The sequence below is a fragment of the Callorhinus ursinus genome, unplaced genomic scaffold (assembly GCF_003265705.2).
Source record: "Callorhinus ursinus isolate GAN/ISIS: 27379988/994484 unplaced genomic scaffold, GSC_fseal_2.0 scaffold6, whole genome shotgun sequence".
Lineage (NCBI taxonomy): Eukaryota > Metazoa > Chordata > Mammalia > Carnivora > Otariidae > Callorhinus > Callorhinus ursinus.
The window spans coordinates 44,106,010-44,129,667 of NW_027397068.1; the positions used below are offsets into that span (position 1 = coordinate 44,106,010).

The 23,658-nt window shown below is 34.8% G+C and overlaps 1 long non-coding RNA gene across 1 annotated transcript in view; it reads right to left on the reverse strand.

The window, feature by feature from the left end:
- Window positions 1-599: 599 nt before the first annotated feature.
- LOC141372988 (uncharacterized) overlaps window positions 600-23,658 on the reverse strand; it is a 72,763-nt gene continuing 49,704 nt past the window's right edge. Inside the window, exon 4 of the long non-coding RNA XR_012378562.1 lies at window positions 600-1,632. This is a non-coding gene — a long non-coding RNA (uncharacterized lncRNA). The remainder of the gene's footprint in view (window positions 1,633-23,658) is intronic.

Sequence of the window (23,658 nt, forward strand, 5' to 3'; positions counted from 1 at the left end):
TATATTACTTAGATTGTCTATTTTTTTTTCTTTTACTTACTTGCATTTAAAAAGACAGTGTTACAGTAAAGTCTTCTTCAACAATTGTGGTTGTTTCTTTTTCATTTTCTCATTGAGTTATAATCCTTTTTCTTTCTTTTTTTTTTTTTTAAAGATTTATTTATTTGACAGAGAGAGACACAGCGAGAGAGGGAACACAAGCAGGGGGAGTGGGAGAGGGAGAAGCAGTCTTCCCGCGGAGCAGGGAGCCCGATGCGGGGCTCGATCCCAGGACCCTGGGATCATGACCTGAGCCTAAGGCAGACGCTTAACGACTGAGCCACCCAGGCGCCCCAATCCTTTTTCTTTAATCAATTTTGATGTTCTACCTGCTTTGTAAAATTTTATTTTGTTAAAACTTCATTATGTTCGTTATGATATCCTCACCTACTTAAAAAAATAGCCACTTTGCTCACTTTTATGCTTTCCCTTTTTTTCTCGAATTTTTTCTCATCTGATACCAATACTGAGACCTAAAGCATCATCTTCATTGCATTTATTTGATATAAATTTTTTCATATTTTATTTTTAACCTTTATAACTTACTTTGATTTTGTGCATACAGAAATCCATTTACAATGAAGAATTGGTTGGTTATCTGAGGTGAGATGATAAAATGTCTGGTCATACAAAGCATAGTTAAGGTGATAAAATAAATGTAGTCACACAAAGCATGGTTAAAGCAGGAATTTAGAATGAGTTCACCTTACAACTAGTTAACTATTACTCAACCTTAGTAACATCAATCTGATCTAACAGGGACTGGTTTAAGTAAACTTTCAAAGGTAATATTATCAACATGTAACTTTTGCCTAATGCTACGACATGAAACCTAACTCTGCCTCAAGACACAAAGATACAACTCCACAGTTAATACGAGACATGGTTCTACATTCTGGCCACATATAGTGAGCAAAAATTATTGCCCATGACAAGTAACCTTCCCACATAGACAAAAACTCTTCACATCAATGTTGCTTCAAAGCACTGACTTTATGAAGTCATGTTAAGCAACAATGAAGGATATATATTTCATTTATAAGGCAATGGCTTGTGTGATCATGATGTGAATAAGTCAAATGAACTGACAATTATAAAAATACCTACAAGGCTAAATTCACACATGTGCAGGCACTGACAGCTACAAAACAACTCAGTCCTCTGCCTTCAGGAAGCAAGTTTCTTTTGACATCGATTTCGGCATTGTATCCCAGTTTCAGAAACAAACATGATAAAACATATATGGTCAAGAAAATATGCAAATATATTAAGGGGTTGTTTAAGGGAAGACAAATAGTTCATTTTATCAAATCATTCATTTATAAGGAATGTTACATTTTCAGTAGGCGTTCTTGGGAATAAAAAAGTGTTCTAGGAATTTTTAAGACACATGTCCAAAATAAGAAAACACACAAGTCTAAGTATACAAGTGGAACAGGTCAGCAGCACTTATAGATGGTTGCCTTGTCATCAGAAGTCAGCCTCAGGTTGCCGCATTTCCATTACAATTAGTCTTGACTCCTTTTGAGATTCATCATGTAAAGCCTCCTGCTACTATTATCACATCCATGGCAGAAGAGAAGTGAAAGGAATCTAGATAGGAGAGGAAGTCAGATCATATTAATTTTTTATTGCTGCACAACAAATTCAAATTTGGTGCCTTAAAACCTTACCCACTTACTGTCTCACAGTATCTGTAGGTCAGAAGTCCACACACCCTGTGAGCTGGGTTTCTGCTCAGTGTCTAACAAAAATGCGAACAAGATAGGGGCTTAGGCTGTATTCTATCTGGGGCTCAGGGTCCTCTGCCAAGCTCATTCCGGTTCTTGGTAGAATTCATTCTTTTGTAGTTGTAGGACTGAAGTTCCTGAGGACTGCTCTCAGCTTTTAGACCTAACTCTCAGGTTCTAGCAACATAGCCCTGTCACAGTACTGCAGCTGCTTCTTTAGAGCCAGCTGGAGAATCTCCCTCCAAACTCTAACAGTCTTATACAGCACAACCTAAACAAGGCAGTGACAGTCCCTCATATTCACAGGTCTGATCCACTCTCCAGGTGAGGGAGTGATGCAGGTCATATATACCAATGGGCAGGAATTTGAAAGCCATCTCAGGGTTCTGCTCACCACACAGTAGTTACAAGGAGAATTTTAATACATTGTTAAAAGTATGGCTTATTGACCCCTGTGTGTCTTATGAATGCATAGAAGACGGAGTTTCTACTCTGAAGAACGGGAATTGAATCTTTAGCAAAAATAAAAAATAGATATGAAACTGAGGAAAAGTAAACTAAGGCATCAAGCTGTTTAAACTAAAATTTAGCTGTGATGTAATAGGAAAGATTATTTTTCTTAAAATCAGGAGTTAGTGTCCAAACAATTGTGATTTAATATTTTTGAAGCAAAATTATAATATTGCTAATTTTATTTTTTTATTTTTTTAGATATTTTATTTATTTGAAAGAGAGCAGGAGAGAGAGTGAGCCGGGGGGAGGGGCAGAGGCAGAGGGAGAAGCAGACTCCCCGCTGAGCAGGGAGCCTGACATGGGCTCAATCCCAGGACCCTGGGATCATGACCTGAGCCGTAATCCGGTGTTTAACTAACTGAGCCACCCAGGTGCCCTGTAATATTGCTAATTTTAAATACACTGCCCTACAATACAACAAATAGTCAGTGCAGTATGCTTTGTGACTTGCCAGATGGGTAATCCAATCTAGACCATCTCCCCAACTTCAGTTTCTCATCTTCCAAAAGGACCTAAACTGGTTGATGTGACCTGCAACATGGCAGGTTTGACCTATGCTGAAAAGTACGATGTTAACACCTAATCCATTAAGAGCTCAACTCAGTGGTCAATAAAGGTCTTCAGCTAAATAACTTAATATGTCCAATTAAATAATTTTAAATGATTGTCCTATAAATGGTTCCTCTGTTTTATCTGCTTCTTATTTTAAAGTGCAATATCAAAGGTTGTTATCCTGATTCTTACATTACTACATAATGTTTTCAATAAAAGCCTAAAGATTAAAGATCATTTTGTCTCAAACTACATTGCAATCCCTTTCTGAATGGTACAGTTTTCTTAATAATCCAAATATTTTCTGGGTTATAAATTTTTAATATTCAAAGATTCCTTAAACACCAGATATGTGGAAGCATATTATGGAGTATGATCTGCTTTAGCTGTCTTTTCCTATATTCTCTTTTTTCTAAAGCCATACTGCCAAAGTACTTTTGAAAGCTTAAAGAAATTCCCTCTGTATGACAGTGGAGTGATAGAATATCAAATAACTTCTGCTTTTATTGAAAAGAAAATTAGGACATTAAAATACAGAGTAATATGAAACTGAACATATGCACAAAACCTCCACTAGAAAGGATATAAAGCAAAATGTTAAATCTTTATGTATAATATGGTGTGTTATACTTCAGTTTCCATAGCAACTTTCTTGACAGATGTTAATAGGGATATTGCTGTGAAATGTAAAATAGCATGAAACAAAGTTATGCATATTTTCAGTCAGTGATTAGCTTACTACACGCAGAACTGCAGAAGCTAACCACATATTACTGAACTAAACACAAAAGATTTTTATAAATCTGAGAGGTCTGTAATATAGCATTAATATGATCTGTATTAGGGACAAATTATTCAAATATCAAATTGCATAGCTTTTAATAATTGTACCAGTAATCAGGACAAGGAATTTTGATGAAAAAAGGAATTCTTTCTTTGAGCAGAGCTTTTCCTATGTTGTAGTCCTGTAGAGAGGTGTTTTTGTTTTTGTTTTTTTCTAAGAGATCGGAGCATTGTAGTTTATAACTGTTACAACAGAAATCAGCCTGATGCCTTTCTTTAAAAATTAACTGGGCCTCTTGGGCTCTCACAAGACAGAAACCTAATTCCAAATAGCTTCACTATAAAGGTATCTTTTCTTAACTTGAAAATCCTGAGATGGTACTGTCTTAAGGCTTCTCTTTCATTCTCTCTTGAGCATTCATCTCCATTACTTTACATAGATCACTCTATCAAGGTCACAGATGACTGTCACATTGCAAACCAACAGTCAAATTTTAGGGTTTATAATGTGTTACCCATTAGCACCATTGGTCATGGCTGATCATTCACTATAGCTTAAAACCCTTTGCTTGTCTGCCTGAATAGTGGTGTGGCAAATTGCTGGTTTTGTTTTTCAATATATTCAGATTTTTAACACCTTTGGCCAAATCATCTAAATGTCTTCCATGTCATTCAGAATAAAACAATGAGCCTACAAGCCCTCCATAGTCTTGCCTCCCCTCTGCCTCATCTCCCACCATCTCCCTCTTCTTGCTTCAGCCACACAGAACACCTTGCTCTGCCTCAGGACCTCTGAAATCACTGTTTCCTCTGCCAAGATCTCTTCTTCCGGATTATCTAAATGACATTCTTCCTCCCTTCACTGAAATTTCTGCCCTAATTTCGCCTTTGCGGTATTGCTTCCCTTGATCACCCTTTCTTGAATAAAAAATCTCTCTCGTTCCTTGTTTTATATTTTTTGTATGTTCTTTTTTTTTAAAGATATTATTTATTTATTTGACAGAGAGAGAGAGACTCACACAGCGAGAGAGGGAACACAAGCAGGGGTAGTGGGAGAGGGAGAAGCAGGCTTCCTGCTGAGCAGGGAACCCAATGCGATCCGGGGCTCAATGCCGGGACCCTGAGATCATGACCTGAGCCAAAGGCAGATGCTTAACGACTGAACCACCCAGGCTCCCCTTTTGTGTGTTCTTATAACCACTTGACTTTGGATGGATGGATGGATGATGGATGGATGGATTCGTGTCTCTTTCCTAAGAGCAGAAAAATTTTCTGTTCATTGCTGTACACTTAGATCCCCCAACTGTGTCTAGAGTAATGTAATGTCTAGAGTAATCTCAACAAATGCTTTTTAAAAGCATGAATGAGTCAATCTGGGAGTTTAGACAGTATTATTGGGGCCATTTTCCCTCTCCACTTCTCAGCAATTTTCATTTGTGCTTAACCTCATTCTACATTCATGCCAATCCAAATGTTAAGCAAAATGTATAGCAGCAGCCAAAGACTCACATGCTCTGAAATAATCCATCTCAGTTTAAACACATTTTTTTTCTTGGTATGCAGGAACTGATAGCAGAAACATTGTCCTATCAGCCCTCTTTGGATGATATGCCTCTTCTGGATCAATTATTGTGTCCAGAGAAATATAGCATTTTACTCATTTAGTCCAGGTCAAGGGACTCTCTAGGAGAAAAATAGAGTTAGAGCACTAATACTGATGGTCCCTCCTGACCACAAGGGCAGGCTAAAAATGGTTTCTTCAAGAAAGCAATTCTGGGAGAACAAATAACATGCCTCTTACACTTATGTTTACTAAACAAATATTTAACATTGTATACGATGTGAAGGGCACTAATGGGGTGATACAAACATAGCAGGTATACAAGGAAAGGCAAATTGCAACTCTTGTTTCCTAGCAGTAAAATGCACCCTAGGAAATTTTCATCTGGCTTACTGACTTTGTGTTCTCTGAGTGTCATGTCTCTGTAACTCATTTTCACTGCAATCCCAGCTCATAAGAATACTTTGAGAAGTATATATGATGAAGAATATGGTAATATAGTTTACTGTAATAAGGATACAATCAGTCTGAGAATAAGACCTCAGCTCAAATTTTCAATTTCTAAAGTGCACCTCCAAAAGAGTCAGTACTGGCTCTAAACTTAAGCAAACTGAGTTTAGTCAAACTCTGCCACTAACTAGCTATGACCTCAAGGATGCAGCTTAAACCCCCAAGGACTGGGATTCCCCACCAGTAAATGACAGCTAATGATAGTACCTAAATTACAAGGTTGAAATGAAGACTAAATGTGGTCATGCCTATAAAGCACCCTCTCCGCAACTAGTATATACAGAAGATATAAATTATCGTCATATTCCAAATCCCACATTACCTATGGAAAAGCTCACCTGCTTTTCGGTTTCCTTGGTAAGTTCTCCCTTATGTGTTCTTGTATCTCAGGATTCTTTTTTTTTTTTTTTACCGGAACAATATTTATTCCAATATCTACAACATAAAGTCCTACTAACCTTTCAAGATTCCTATCAAATACCATTTCTTAGTGAGAATATCCAATCTTTCTAGTCAGGATTAATCTCTCCTTCCACTGGACTCCCACAGTATTTCAAACACCCTGCCTAATATGTTGTTTTATTTGTGTTACTAGTTTGTTTTTTGGCCAGTCTAGGAACTCAGTGCAGTGCTGAATTTAATTATATACCTATCAGTAAGGGGAAGGAACTTTTGTTGATAATTAGAATTGGTTTCATCTGAATTCCTCCATATTCTTATAAAATCATGTTAATAAAAATATGCTTAAATGCACAGTGAGAAATTGGTTCAAACTACTAATAACATTCCTTTAAGATTATTTTGGTAGCAATACGCTAAAAGCATGTTAAAAGAAAAAAACTATTCCTCTTCCTACAGTAACTGAAATAAATGTTTTAGAATGATAATAAATAGAAAATCACTTAAAATTTATCAATATTCAAAGGTTCCATGTAATGCAAAGAGTTGGTATATAGAGAATAATCTTTCATATATCTGAATATCAACATATAATCTGAAATAGCTTTCTTACTATCCTTAGACTATTCTGTTTAAACTGAACGTGGGTGTCATACAATTCATAATTCCCAACTGCTGCCCTCACTCATTTCTTTGTCATAAGTAATCATGTGATGTCTCATTAGAAGAGAAAGAAACCCATAAATGCAAATGCTCTGTTCTTTGTAGAATTAAAATATCATAATCTGCCAGACAATTAATTTCTCACATAGATCCTAATAGTTCTGTTCTTTAGGAAAACTCTGAGAATAACAGCAATTTCTAACTAAACTCCAAAAAGTTTTAAACGTTACTGTTTTACTGGTTGCTAGCTACTTATCCAGCATTTTATATATGTTAGTAGGTCATCACAAATGCAGAAGGAAGGGAAAGAAGGCTTTCAGTACCCAACTCTAGGAGGAACACAGTCCTGTTAGAGAAAAATATTTAAGTCAATATTTTATAAAAACTCTATCAAGTATGGTTGTACAATTCCCACTTCCCAGCAAAATATAAATACCAGATCAGACAGTACTTGAGAAGGAAACAATAAAAGTATACAATTTGGGATATGAGCCCTAAAACATAGCACTCGGTGACTATTTAGCATAAGAATAAATATCCCTAAAGGATTTTATAGGACATCACTGCATCCATCACATTGGTTATATTCATAAAAGGGAACCTAATAACACCAAAGGCATATTAAATCAACTTTAATATACTTTATTTCAGAACAGGGAAAGTTATACATTTAAGAATGATTTATGTAAAACTATTGAATTTGGGTAGATATTTGTTCCATCTGAGAGGGGTAAACATTGGAAACATTTTTTAAAAAATATTCTCTGGAATAGCTTATTTCCTAGTGCCTTAATCTGTTTAGGCTGCTAAAACAATATACCATAAACTGGGTAGCTCATAAATGACAGAAATTTATTACTCAAAATTCTGGAGGCTGGGAATTCCAAGATCGAGGCATTAATAGATACACTGTTTAGTGAAAACCGTCTTCCAGGTTGCAGACTGCTAACTTTCATGTACTCACATAGCAGAAGTGGTGAGGGATCTCTCTGGGGTCTCTTTTATAAGGACACTAATATCTTGTAGAGAGCTCAGCTCTTGTGATCTAATCTTGTGATCACCTTCCTAAGGCTCCACCCTAATACCTTGGGTGTTAGAATTTCAACATACAAATTTAGGGGGGATGGGGACATAAACTTTCAGTTCATTGCACCATCTGGGTTAATTTTTGTGTATGGTGGGTGGTAGGGATCTCTTTTTTTTTAAAGATTTTATTTATTTATTTAACAGAGAGAGACACAGCGAGAGAGGGAACACAAGCAGGGGGAGTGGGAGAGGGAAAAGCAGGCTTCCCGCGGAGCAGGGAGCCCGATGTGGGGCTCGACCCCAGGACCCTGGGATCATGACCTGAGCCGAAGGCAGACACCCAATGACTGAGCCACCCAGGCGCCCTGGTAGGGATCTCATTTTATCTTCTTTATCAGTGTCCATTTTTCTGTCATTATTTAATGAGCAATCTCTCTTTTGATCATTGATTTGTCGTGACACCTCTGTCATTTACTAAAGTTCCATATATGTGTAAGTATACTTCTTGGATCTTAATTCTATTCCATTCATCATTTTTTCAATTTAGCACTAATGCCATATTCTTTTAATTACTATACCTTCATCATAAGTCCTAATGTCTTGTAGAGTAATTTCACTTCACCCTGTGCTCTTCTTCCGTGGTTGTCTGGTTATTCTTGTCCCTTAGCTTATTTACATTTATATTTTATTTTTTAAAGCACCTTGTCACTTTTTCAAATTCTATTTTAAAACAAAGTTGGATTGATGAGTTAATTCAGAAAGAATTGACATTTTCACAATGTATCTTCCATCCATAAACCTGAACTCTCAATTCCTTATTTAGGACACTATTCTTTATTTGACATCTTTCTCATTGTGGTTTTAACTTCATTTTTCTAATTGGTAATGATGTGGAACATCTTTTGTCCTTCATTCATTTTTTAATTCATTTGGTATTTTATGGTTAAATTTTCAGAGTTCTTTTTTTTTTCATGTTTGAAGTGGGGGGAGGGGCAGAGGAAGAGGGAGAGAGAATCTTGAGCAAGGCTCCACACACAGCTCTGAGCCCAACACAGGGCTCAATCTGATGACCCTGAGATCATGATCTGAGTCAAAATCAAGAGTCGGAAGCTTAACGGACTAAGCCACCCAGGCGCCCCTCAGTGTTCTTTACATATTCTAGATACTAGTCCTTTTTCAGATATATCATTTACAAATACTTTCCCCCAGGATGTAGCATGTCTTTTCAATCTCTTAAAAGGGTCTTTCACAAAGCAATTTTTTTTATTTTCATAAATCCTAATTTATCAAATTTTCCTTTTATGGAGTGTGCTTTTGGTATCAAGGTCAAGAACTCAAGACATGACCATATGTGTTTTTTTCCTCCTTTAGTTTGTTAATATTGTGTAAAATTTAGCACAGACCAATCAAAAGACCTTTCTGAAATTGGAGTATTCTCTTTACAGGCTTCAAAACGAAAAGTGGTGTAAATTAAATTAGGATCCCTTTTCCCTGTACATTTCCTCAGGGAGTTCAGGACATTCTCATAAGTTTTTTTTCCTCCATGAAGCAATTCTTAATGTTTGACACCTGCCAAGGTAACACTGATAAGTAGGAAGGTTGTGGAAGAGATCAGCAGAGATAAAGGAGGATGGTTTTACTTTGAATGCCATCTTTCTTAAGCTTTAAAGTGCTATTATCTAATGAAACCAAAGACAATACTGATGAGATTAATAATAATTTATAAAGTAGGCAAAATAATTGAAATAGTATCACATATGATACACTTAATATCATTAACATGGTACAATCATGTGTCAAGGTTTTTCTCTGAGATGGGTATATATTTTTGATGTTGAATGTAAGAGGTTTTTAAAACAAATGATTAGAAAGCACAAGCTGCTTTATAAGTAAATTAGTTTTTCTGATGTGGTCTTTAGCAGTGAACTAACCATAAGTTGAAAATGTGAAACAAATCATCTTCTGGCATGAAAAATCTCACACAGAAGTTATCTTTGGTAGAGAAACAAATAAAAGATAAAATTAACTCACTGATGTTTTTTAATTCCACACACACACCCCACCTGAATCATCAACTCTAATATGGTAAAAAACCGAAGTCAACATTGTGTAATTTAGGTAGTTTTTATTCTGGTAGCCTAACAATTATTTTTCACTAATCAATATACATTAATTCTACCTTAGAATTTATTTGATTAAATTTCCCATTGTTACATATTTTGGAGAGTTCAAATGAAGTCTTAGTAAAATGTTAATGCATGACCTGTCCTCAGTAGCAACAGACTGAATTTTTGTTTCACACACAGATGCCAGTCTTTTCTGTCTGGAATGCATCTCTTTCATTATTATTGTACTACACAGAGCTTTTCAATAAGTCCCTATTGCCCACAGAATGAAGCTCAAAACAATGAGTTTTAACACGTCTCCTTGAATCTACTACTGAACTACCCTGCCTATCTTATTTTCCAAGGTTTTTCAATTAATAGCTCAACATCTTAGCCAAATTGGAAGACTTACTGCATCTTTTGAAAACGTTAAATTTTCACAGTTTGGTGTCTTTGATCCTGCTGTTCTCTCTTCCTGGAGAGCATTTACTTTCATCATTTTATACCAAAAATCTATATAGATTGCAGGTATTAATTCAAATGACACATCCTCCAAACACCTTGATTCCTCAAAAGAATCACCAAATCACCAAAATTCATTTAAACCACCTTGCCTTTGATCATTAAATCGGTGTGTGTGTGTGTGTATGTGTGTGTGTGTGTGTGTGTGTGTATATATATATATATATATATCTCGTTGTTGTTGTTTTGTTTTATATATATATATATGGAGAGAGAGAAAGTCTTGTTTCTCATTAGCTCATTGGGGGCAGAGAACATTTCTGACTTATCTTTATATTTAGGAGACTATCTAGAATAAAACTTGGAGGTAGTCAAACCCAAACAATAATACTGAATAAATGCATGATTGAATATGTTGTACAAATGTTTAAAAGTTTCAATATCAATCATTTTATCTGTAGCAATGAATTAATAAAATCTATATAAGCTCTGTAAAGGACAATTTATGAAGTTCTATTGATAGGTATTAAAGCAACTTTTTATTCTGTCCAAGATGATGTAATAGGAATGGACCAGATTTAGCCTCCCACCTGACACAACCAAAAAACCAAAACAAAATATATGAAACAATAATTTTAAAGACACAGATATTAAGAAAGAAAAGATGACAAAAGGCAAATTTTCTTCTCTTCTAAGATCAGGAACAAGGCAAGGCTACCCATTCTCTACCCTTTCCTTCAACATAATATTGGAAGGCCTTGACAGAGCAATTAGGCCATAAAAATAAATAAATAAAAGGCATAGAAATTGGTAAGGTAGAAGTAAAACTGTCATTACTTACAGAGGACATGATATGATATATAGAAAACCCTAAAGATTCTACCAGAAAGCTATTATAACTAAGAAATGAATTCAGTAAAGTCAGAGGATACAAAATCTGAATACAAAAACCAATTGCATTTCTATACACAAATAATGAGCTATCAGAAAAAGAAACTAAGAAAACAATTCACTTATAATTGTATCAAAAAGAATAAAATGCCTAGGAATAAATTTAACTAAGGAAGTGAAAGACATGGTACTCTGAAAACTATAAACCACTGATGAAAGAAACTGAAAATAACAAAAACAAATGGAAAGACAATGGAAAGAAGAATTAATATTGTTAAAATGTCCATACTACCCAAAGCAATGTACAGATTCAATGCAATTCCCATCAAAATACAACAGCATTTTTCACAGAACTAGAACAAAGAATCTTAAAATTTGTATGAAACTACGGTAGACCCCAAGTAGCCAAAGCAATCTTAAGAAAGAAGAACAAAGCTGAAGACAGCATGTTTCCTGATTTCAAACTATATTACAAAGCTATAGTAATGAAAACAGTGTTGTACCTGCATGAAAAAGGACACATAGATCAACAGAATAGAATATACAGTCAATTAACCTATGACAAAGGAGGCAAAAAAAAAATTACTCTTCTTCAATAAATGGTGTTGATAAAACTAGACAGCTAAATGCAAAAGAATGAAACTGGACCACTGTTTTACACCATACACAAAAATAAATTCCAAATGGATTGAATTTCATAATGAAACCATAAAACTCCTAGAAGACAACACAGACAGTAAGCTCTTTGACATCAGGCTTGGCAATATTTTTTTTGGACCTGTCTCAGTAAGGGCAGAAAAAGGTAAAACAAACAAATAGGATTACATTAAACTAAAAATCTGCACAGTGGAGGAAACCATCAACAAAATGAAAAAGTAACCTACAGAAAGGGAGAAGATATTTGTAAATCATACATCCAATAAAGTATTAATATCCAAAATAGGCAAAGAACTCACAAAACTTCATGTCAGAAAAGCAAAGAACCCAATTAAGAAATGGACAGAGGACTTGAGTTGACATTTTTCTAAAGAAGACATGCACCTTCACTAGTATTTGCCCCATAAAAATAATTTGATAAATTGAATCTGAATCTAATCAATCTCCTAAATCCAAGGGACAATTTAAAGGGAACACAGTGGACAGAGGAACATGAAAAACTACACAACAGGGACATAATCAACAAACTTCAGACTACTGAACGCGGAAGGGTCCATTTCTTCAACAAATAAATCACAAGGAATAAAAAAACATATGGGAGGAAATATAGATTGAAAGAGACTTAAAGACATGTTTGCATCTGATTCAAACAAAAACACTAAAAATTACATGACATTTATGACAGTTTTGGAGTTTTTACGAATGTCAGGAATTATAGTTAATGCTTAGGTGTTTTTAGTGTTATTACAGTTATTTGTTTATGAATTTTATCTTCTAGAGATAGGTACTGATATATGTAACAGTAGAAAGTATAAAATGTTTGGGTTTTGCTTCAAAATAATACGGGGGACAAAAGTGGGTGAAGGTATAAACAAAACAAGATTGGACTTGAGTTGATCATTGTTTTTTTTTTTTTAACACTTTATTTTTAAATAATCTCTATGCCCAACATGGGCTAGAACTCAAGACCCCTGAAATCAAAAGTCACATGCTCTACCAACTGAGCCAGCCAGGCACCCCGAGTTGATAATTGTTAAAAGCTGGTTTGTCTATAATGAAAATGGGTTCCTTAAAGTTATTTCTCCACACAGGAGGCTTCTGGGACACTAGTAATATCTTACTTCTTGCCCTGGTGGTAGTTATATGGGTGTGATTATTTGGGGTATGTCATAAATTGTAAACTTGAGCTTTATCACTTTTCTGAATGGGTTCACATGCTAAATTAAGGGACTCTCCTTCTATGGCTCTCTCTACTCTACAATTCTCCCTGCTCTCTCTGGCTTGCCAAGGCTCCTGTCTATGGTTGCTCTACATTAGGATTTCTCTGCCTTGGCACTATTGATATTTTGAGTCAAATAATTATTTGTTGTGGGGAGCTGTCCTTGCATTGTAGGACACTGAGCACCCCCAATCTCCAACCCCCACTGTAACACCAGAAATGTCTCCAGACGTTATCAAATGTCTCCTGCAGAACAAAATCCCCTGGTTGAGAACTACGTGCTTTAGCCAGAATCATGTCACTATTGCCTCTGAAGTGTGAGCTGTCCACGAAGCACTGCTAATAACTGAGTCTGAACTTGGGGCAAAGCCATGACAAACAAGAAAAATATCACCTCCCCTCCCATGCCAGTCAGTTTTCCATGTTTGACTCTCCTCCACAAACTGCCTGCTTTTCTTTACTTTTCAGAAATCTTAGGTGGTTTGGGGATCTTTTTCTTGTCATGTTTGCTTTTGTATTTGTCCAGAGTTTATACTTGCTAAATGGATGGGATGCAGAGAACTCACACTGCCACAGTGGAATTAGAACTTAGAATAGCCTCCATTCCCCTCCCCACCCAAATACACCCATAACAAGTGACTTTATCTAGTTCTCTGACTACTCATATTTTTTTCTTTATATCTAAAATTTACATATTACTAGAATATATCTCAATGTCAACCCTTCTGAAACAATTGTCTCTGGCAAACATAGTGGCACTTCAATATGTGGATTTAAGTGCCTTTTTTTTTTTAAAGAGAAACTGGAATTATACCTATTAATATTTTTTCTTTTCCATTATTTTTTGTTCATACACCCAAATTATGCATATGTTGGGTTTTTGCATTCATATTCAATATTTTCATGCTTTCTCTATTTATTTATTTTTATTTATTTTTACTATTTCTCTGATTTCCACTTAACTGTATTTGGTTTCTTATTTCTATCGTCTATTTTCTCCAGTGTCTCTCATACCTAGTATTCTTCCCAAATTCATCTCTGACTTTTTCTTCACTTTTCTCCTAAATATGAGTTCTATCAGCTCATTTAATCTCCTTCTATTTTCGTGACTCCTCTGTCCTGAGTTTTTTTATATATATTTCCAGTATTCCTTGTAAACAATAGAGGAATCTTATTATGCTTAAACTTTAATCATTATTTTCCAAACAAACATGTTTTTTCTCTTATATTTATTTTAGAGTTTTATTTGGTACCTTGTTTGGTATCTTTAAAATTAATCATTATAATCTTTACTTTGTTGAGCTAATGATTGTTTAAATTTATTTATGTGCTTGGAAACCAAACTGTATGTCATATATGTAGCCAATTTCTTCCTTCTGAATGCAATTTTCTTCTCCCTGAGATCCATCTTTTTGGAAATTTTTAAGAGAATCTCTGAAAGGAAAAGTTGTTCTTCTTTAAGATTATCTTCCTGTTGCCATCCTATGTGAATAAGAATTGGGCATGTAATTTTAGGTCACTATTCTCGAGCTGTAATTCCATTATTGTCTGGCATATTAGTTTACTAGGGCTAGTGTTAACAAAGTAGTACACACCAGGCAGTTTAAACAATAGAAATTTATTGTCACACTGTTCTGGAGGCCAGAGTGCCAAATCAATGTGTCACCACAGTCAGCTCCCCCCGAGAGCTATGAGAAAAGGATGTGTTCCAAGCCTCTCTCCTTGGCTTGTAGATGGCCATCTCCTCCACATGCGTTTTCATACCATCACCCCTCTATGTGTACCTGTTTCTAAATTCCACATTTTTATAAGGGCGCCAGACATACTGGATTATGGACCCATCCTACTCTAGTATGCCCTCAAACTTACTTAACTAATTATATCTGCATTGACCCTATTTCCAAATAAGGTCACATTCTGAGGTCCTGGAGGTTAGAATTTCAACATATAAATTATTAGGAGAAACAATTCAATCCATTACATGTGGTCTTTTTCTCTGTTGAGAAGTCCAGTTACATTCTGTGGACAGTATTTTTTTTTTTTACTTTGATTATTTTTAAGATTTTCTTGTAATCTCTGGTGATTCTATAGTTCACTACAATATTTATGGATATGGATTTGTTCTTAAAAATTTTTCTTGAGACTTAGTAAGTTGTTGTTTTCTCATATAAAAGTGTTTGTGATTTTCATCACTTCTGAGAAAAATCTCTTCCTATATTGGCTCTATCACACTATATAAATACTGGATCTATTTCACTCTTACCCCCACGTATCTTAATTTATCTTCCATGTTTTTAATTTTTTTCTGTGTCTTGCGTTCTGGGTAACTCTTCAGATCTATATTCCAGTTCAGAGATTCTCCTTTTAACTGTACTTAACCTGCCTTCAATGGTCTTATTATAAAAAAAATTTTTTTAAATACATTGTTTTTTCTAGAGGTCCTATTTAGTTGTTTTTCAAAGCTGCTTATTTTTTTCATAGCATGTTATACTTTTCAGTTTATTTTTGTGTTGGTATTATCAATGTAAATGTACTTACTTTACGGTTCTTAACCTGTATTCTGTATTCTTAATTCTGTATTCTAAAGTTCTGTGTGCTTAATTCTCTTGTCATATCTTTTCATAGTAGATTTTTCCCCTTCATCTGGTTTGTAACTTATTATTGTAAGCTCATCCTTAGAGGAAACTATTTTCTCTGTGTTAACTGTATGTGGCCTGGGGTGTGAAAATGCCCTCTTAGTTACTTCTCCCAGGTGATTTGGGAGTATCACCAATTCAAGATAATTTATTTCATTAATTTCTTACCAGAGGAGCATTCCTGAAAATCAGAAGTAATACAAATTAGCATTACAAATCAATACAAGTCTGTGGGGTTTTTTTTCCTCAGAGTCTAGATTGAAAAAAAAAATTCTTCCTGAGCAAAGAAGTGTTTTTTAGCTTACATTTTCTCTCAGGTGCACTTCTAATTTTGTTCAGGGGTAATAATTTTTTTCTGCAACTACTGACCGAAGATTTCTTTAAAACACCATGCAGATAAGACCACTGTCATAATTTTTACTAACGATCTGGTGGTAATGGTAGGATAGTGAGGATAGTGATGAAAACATAACAGCACAGCAGGTACCATAAAACAGAATTAGACATTTCTTAAAGTATATTAGTCTTCACCCACCTCTAGACCATTAAGAAAAAGAAAAGTCTATATAACTAAGACTCCCTCTTTTCATTCATTCATCCAGCTTGACAGATATTTAAAGTTCCTCTATTTCTATTACTCAAATGACTTATATTCTTCCATCTTCTCCACTAATTAAATACTGGGTCTACCTTGGAACAATCAAAACCATTTGAGTTGCTCTACTAGCCCTTTTAGCTTTCAAATTACAGTTTTTCTTTATCATGAGTATGATCAAATTATAGAATAAAATGAGGTCTAAGTTTTTGGATAAATTTTGAGTAGCCCTCAGAGTGATAGGTTAATTTTCATGCATGTAAGCAGACATTTAATCATTCTGTGTGGTTATAATTATTCTTTATGGTATAAACTGATGAGAGCCTGTTTTTGCTAGAGTGTGGTTTCCAGTGAGAGAGACATACTTAAGTTTTCTCAGGAAAGTTACAGACATATGCAGTGATAAAAGTAAAGAGAAAAATTTAATTTTCTTGTTTCCAATAGATAGCTTATATTAATGTTTAATTTCTTTTTTTCTCCAGGTTTTTATTTAAATTCCAGTTAGTTAACATATAGTGTAGTATTAGTTTCACATATAGAATTTAGTGATTCATCACTTACATACAACACCCAGTGTTCATCCCGAGTGCCCCCCCTTAATACCCATCACCCATTTAGTCCATGCCTCCACCCACCTGCCCTCTAGCAACCCTCAGTTTGTTCTCTATAGTTAAAAGAGTCTGTTTCTTGGTCAGCCTCTCTTTTTTTCCATTACATTCATTTGGTTTGTTTCTTAAATTCCACATATGAGTGAAATCATATGGTATTTGTCTTTGACTGACTTATTTTGCTGAGCATAATACTCTTTAGCTCCATCCACATCGTTGCAAATGGCAAGATTTCATTCTTTTTTATGGTTGAGTAATATTCATTTTATGTATATTCCACATCTTCATTCATTCATCAGTCAATGGACATTTGGGCTCTTTCCATAATTTGGCTATTGTTGAAAATGCTGCTATATTCCTGGGCTGCAAGGAGGTTCAATATTTACAAATCAATCAATGTGATACACAACATTAATGAAAGAGAGGATAAGAACCATATGATCGTGTCAATAAATGCAGAAAAAGCATTTGACAAAGTACAATATCCATTCATGGTAAAAAACCTCAACAAAGTAGGCTTAGAGAGAATACACCTCAACATAATAAAGGCCATATATGAAAAACCCACAGCTACTATCCTTAATGGGGAGAAACTGAGAGTTTTTCCTCTACCATCAGGAACATGACAGGGATGTCCACTCTCACCATTGTTATTTATCATAGAACTGGAAGTCTTAGCCTCAGCAGTCAGACAACACGAAGAAATAAAAGGCATCCAAATCAGCAAAGAAGAAGTAAAACTTCCACTATTTGCAGATGACATAATACTCTATATAGAAAACACAAAAGATTCCTCAAAGAAATTGCTAGAACTGATAACATGAATTCAGTAAAGTTGCAGGATACAAAATCAATGTACAGAAATATGTTGTATTTCTATATACCAATAACAGCAGAATGATTACAATAATTTCTAGGGACACCTGGCTGGCTCACTTGGAAGAGCATGCAACTTTTGATCTCAGGGTCATGGTTCAAGCCCAAACTGGGTGTAGAGATTACTAAAACAATTTTTTAAAGATTATTTTTATTTTCTTGGTTCATACTCTGGTAATATGAGTACGCTTGATACAACCCTAGTTTGTTCTATAAATGATACTGAATCTTGCAGCATAGATGGTAAAATCTTTACCTAGGTTTGGTATCTTCACACCTAAACTTCTATAATCTTTCCCTAACTATGCATGTAGATACATACATACATACACACACACACACACACACACACACACGCACACACACACACGCACACACACATGCATGCCCGCATAGGTGCATCTCATTTTTGGGTATTTCTATTCAATTTCATATCTAGTATATATCTCTATCTAGCCAATTGCCACATTGATATATAACCCTGGTTAATTTTTATTTCTCTCATGATACTCTACGCTGCTTATCTTTGTGTTTGCAGTGTCTGTTTCGCTGGCACACGGTAGATACTCAATAAATTCTTAGAGAATGAGAGAACCTGTCCCTTCTATATTATTTTTTTCTTTTAAAAATAACTGCTTTTCTCACCACAAGCAACTCAACACCTTGATGCAAAATGAATGCCTAGTTTGACCTGGAAAACTGCAAATCTGTTGTCCTTTTTCACCCTACTCCTATTAGCAAATACTCTTTTTAAGTTGATAGTACTAATCACCACCTAGTGGCTAAGATGAGGAACTATCTGATTTGAAATGTGTTACCTGGCACTTTCGAGGCATTTGGGAGGTCCAAACATTTGGAATTAGAAGTTACCAATGACAGCAGGAGTCTCAAGTAATCCCCAGCACAGTCCAATCTAGGCCTTGGATAATCTTACACCTAGATCTCCTTGTCTTGGGTTTAGACCATTGAATCCTCTTTGGGGATGTTTGCATACAATAGTGAGGGCCCCAATATCAGACTTTCCAGATCCAAATCTCAAACTTGCCACTTGCCCTCCAAATGATCTTAGACAAATCATTTAGCCTCCCTATGTCACAGTTTTTCATCTATAAAATTGGATTTCTCATCTATAAAATAGTATTCCCATATAGAACTTCATGATCAACATCACTGAGGCTCTTCTGAGGACTAAGTACAATAACTCATGTGAATGAATTAATGCAGTAACTGGCATTTAATTAGAACTCAATAATTGAGTACTGTTTCTGTATTGAGTTAGTTCACCTTCCTGGCTGAGTTTGAAACCACTCTTGATTATATTCATTATACACATGCAATTTTTCTCCATTCCAGGTCCTGGTTTCCATGTTTTTTCTTGGTCTGCACTGGTGACTGTTTCTGGCCTACCCTGGCCCTGCTTTCTAAGTCCAATGCTTGACTCATCATCTTTTCACCCCACAAACTCCTTCTTTGCCTGAGGAGATTTGAGTCTGCTGTAAGATTCTTGTATTTTCATTTTTATGACAATAGAGATCATTCCATCTTGAGTAATTATCCCTTGTCTATAAATATACCACTTTAACCACTTTGCCCCTTATATATCTTTCACTGCATGCTCCTTTTCTTCAGGAAAAAAAATTGATCATCCCTTTCTCCTACTCTTAACTTCCATTGTATTGTCATGGGTGATAATACAACTGGGGATCTGTAGAACTACCCATATCAAGGAAAGAGAAACCTCAAAAAGTTTTAAAATAATATTAGGCCCAAATTATATGAATACTACTAATCCTTAAAGACCTTGAAAATGCCCATGAATCCTCCTAAAAACCTGCACAAACTTGCCATTTTCTAACTCCTCATTTAATTGAAGTGTATGTTTCTTCAAGAACCAACCTATTGAGAAATACTTTAAAACACTTCTTATATAATATTGTGAAAAACTGAAAACATTTTCTGTAAATATTGATACTTCAAGCATATGTTTTATTGTATCAAGTGGGTATTTTGTATCAATCCTAGAAAACTACCACCACCATAAATATTGTTGTTATAGAATAATGTAAGCCAAATGAACTTACGATACACGATTCATTTCTAAGTTAGGAACTGAATATAAGAAGAATGAACATGATATCTGATCTGAATTATTTGGGCTTATTCTCCCAGCATGTCCTCCTGTTATCTTAGTCATTGAGTAATTCGATCTTGGTTGTTTCTTTTTTTCTCTTCCCTGTTGAAACAACTGTGCTTTGAAAGTTAGAATAATCAGAACAGCACAGATACTTTTCAGTCAGATTCCATCGATCATATTCTGAATATATTACCTAGTGATGACAGTTTTTTGTTCGGTGGGGTGTTCACAGTATGTTGGGCACTGGAAACATCACTCATGGTGATATTATATGTCTGAGGAACGGGTCAGACTGTGGGAATGCCCTGGTGTGTTGCCTTCAATCAAGTAAGATAATTTGTTCTCATACATTTGGATGAAGGTGCAGTTACTCTCATTGATAAGTGGAGCTGTATAGACATAGGGTCTAGTCAGTTCATTCCATCCTCATTCTGGACATTTTTCTCCAAATCGTGTACCACAAGCTAAAAAAGGTGAAAGAATAGATGCCAGTTCCAATTCCTTCTGTCATGGTTTGCTCGTCTTCCATTGGTCTTCTCAGAATGTGGAGTTTAGGAAATTTTCTTTTGTGCCTTATTTCATAATTTTGGTTCATTTTGTGATTCTAGATGAATCATTAAAATCATAAAAGGAAAGAAATCCTTAATGCTGGCACTATGATCCTTGTGCTATAAAGAAAGCTATTAGAAATGATTTTAGTCATAGGTTTTTGTGATGGTGGATTTTTATAAGTGTCAGAGTTTTGCACCCAAGGTCTTATACTTCAGAAATGAAAGAAATTGAAACTTTAATGACATTTTTGTTAGTATCTGTGACAAGGAGTCTCTTCTGAGGTGCTTGTAACTAGGTTATTCAGGTTCTACAGGTGCTATTAATTCACTGCCTACAATTTAAAGATTTTTTTAAAGATTTATTTATTTATTTTAGAGAGAGAGAGAATACGTGGGGGAAGGGGCAGAGGGAGAGGAAGAGAGAAGCTTTTTTTATTCAAATTCAATTAGCCAACATATAGTACATCATTAGTTTCAGATGTAGTGTTCAATAATTCATCAGTCACGTATAACACCCAGTGCTCACCATAACATGTGCCCTCCTTAAGAGAGGAAGAGAGAATCTTAAATAGACTCTGTGCTGAGTGTGAGCCCTACAGGGGGCTCAATCTCATGACCCTGAGAGCATGACCAAGCTGAAACCAAGAGTTGGACGCTCAACTGACTGAGCCACCCAGACTCTCCTAAAGTTTTTTTAAAACTTGTTCTTCTTGGGTGCCTGGGTGGCTCTGTCAGTTAAGTGTCTGCCTTCAGCTCAGATCATGATCCCCGGGTCCCAGGATGGAGTCCCACATTGGGCTTCCTGCTCAGGGGGAGCCTGTTTCTCCCTCTCCTCCCCCGTTCATGCTCTCTGTCTCTATCTCTGTCTCTCTCAAATAAATAAATAAAATCTTAAAAAAAAAACTTGTTCTTATTTTATAAAATTACAAAGGGAAATGGGTTCATTACTTTTAGAAAAATATTCCCATTAAATTTAAGCCTGCTTTAGAAATATTCAAATGTATGCACTTATGCATTCATTCAAAACATTTTTTTCTAGATGTCTGTCAAACTATGCAAGTTTTAAAAGTAGCCTGAGACTAACATTTAAGAAGGGAAATAACACAAAAACATATGATGGAACCAAACAATAATTATAAATTAATATAGATGTAAAAATAAGATAATATAAAACAGTAATCTGAACAAAATATTCATTTTCAGAAAATATACTGTACAAGGGCAGTTAAGTGGTATCCAGGTCAACAGTGGACATGTGAGATTTAAGAAATCTGGGAAAGGGAATCTAGGAAAAGAGGTCATGAATTATAAGACGGATGGAGTGAAATATAAGACCAACATGTTATACCAAAGAAAAGAATGAAAGAGCATTTCAGATAAATATTCCATTAATTAATATGGAATCCCTCAAAATCAAGTTCTTAAGGAAAATTACCACTGGTCTCAGAGTAATTACATATCATTTCATTATGAATCAAGAAAGAAAATATTTCATTACTTGGAATGTTGGCTATTCAGCACAATACAAAACAATAATGAAATAAATAATAAAATTTAATCTGTTGACTGTTCTAAAAGGTTGAGTAGATGAAGGTTCTTTACTATGTTAGAATCTAATAGTAGAAAAATTAGAAATCACTGTTTAATCCTGGAGATAAAACATTAAAAGACATGAAACTAAATGTAAGAGAAATGTCTTAGGACATCATGAAAATTAAGAAAGGAAATAAGGCTTTTGGCCAATAACACACAATAACCAATCAAACAAAGAACACTTACTAAGGTGAAGCATGCTGTTATCACTTTTGTGAACATAGTAATATTGACTAAGCTAACACTAATTTTTTTCTAAATAGTTGATGGTGAAATTACTTGTGATTCAAAGAGATTTCCAGGAGAGGAAATAGTAAAAACTCTGTTTCAATAAGAAGAAGCATAAAGATCTGAGGGAACATTCTCATTAGAGCGCAGAGAAAGGCAACATATTACAGGAAAAAAATTCACTAATCCTAGCTTTGATCCATTTGAATAAAAGTGCCACTATTTAAAACATTAATATCTCAAACCCTACAAAAGTTGTTGCTCCCAAATTCCTCTTTGTAGAAAGCTTCTTTGAGAGCTCTTGATCCCCATTACCCCATCACCCCCATTACCCAACACCCAAAAGAATAATTACTTCATCTTTGCTCCACCTTGACTCTATCTCTGTCATAACACAATTGCGCATTATTATATATTAACAACTAACAAATAACACTTGTAATAGACTGGAAACTCCTTAAGGCCAATGTTTATTATATTCCTATTGCCTCACACAACACTAGCATTTACCGGGACATAAAAACTTATGAAAAGTAGAAGTTTAAAGTTGTTCTTGAATTAATACTAGCAGTTCAGATACAGTTTGTTACATTCCTTCATGGTATTTTGGATTTTTTCTTCTTATCTCTTAACATATTTGTGAAATAATTACCAATTATAATTATTATATAACTAAGACTATTATATACACAATGTATGTATATATACATAATTATATGTATATATGGCCTGGGTTAACCACATAATTTGCAGGGCTCAGCACAAAATGTAAATGTGGAATTCCTTGTTCATAAAGCAGGAAAAAATGCCATAAATTACAAAATACAAAGCTTTTCCCTTTCTTTTGAGTTTTCTATTTTAAACTGTCATGGTGTTTTTACTTCCTATTTAATGTCATCCTAAGTAAAGAATATTTAAATTTTAAATTGTTATAAATTTTACTACTAATTTCATATTACACAATGCCAGTTTTAAATGCAAATATAAAAAAATCTAATCTTCATGCAGAATCATTGATATTATACAATTTCTATTTGTAGCTTGTATATGCATATGTATTTTGTTGCCACTAGAACAAAGGATACTCTGCATAAAACTAACAACTATTTTCTTTCACTTCTTGATATGCACACATTCTACCAACTCACTATTTGCAGCTTACCCAAGAGTAAGGAAGGACTGAAAGGAAAGGAACTATGGATTGCCTTATCTTTCTTTTTCCTTCTGTAACATAGCAGCTTCTATAACGTGTTTACCTTGTACTTGCTTTGAGTCTGTACTCCAATGCATTGTGAGTGCAAAGGAATTCTGTGTTGATGGGACATCA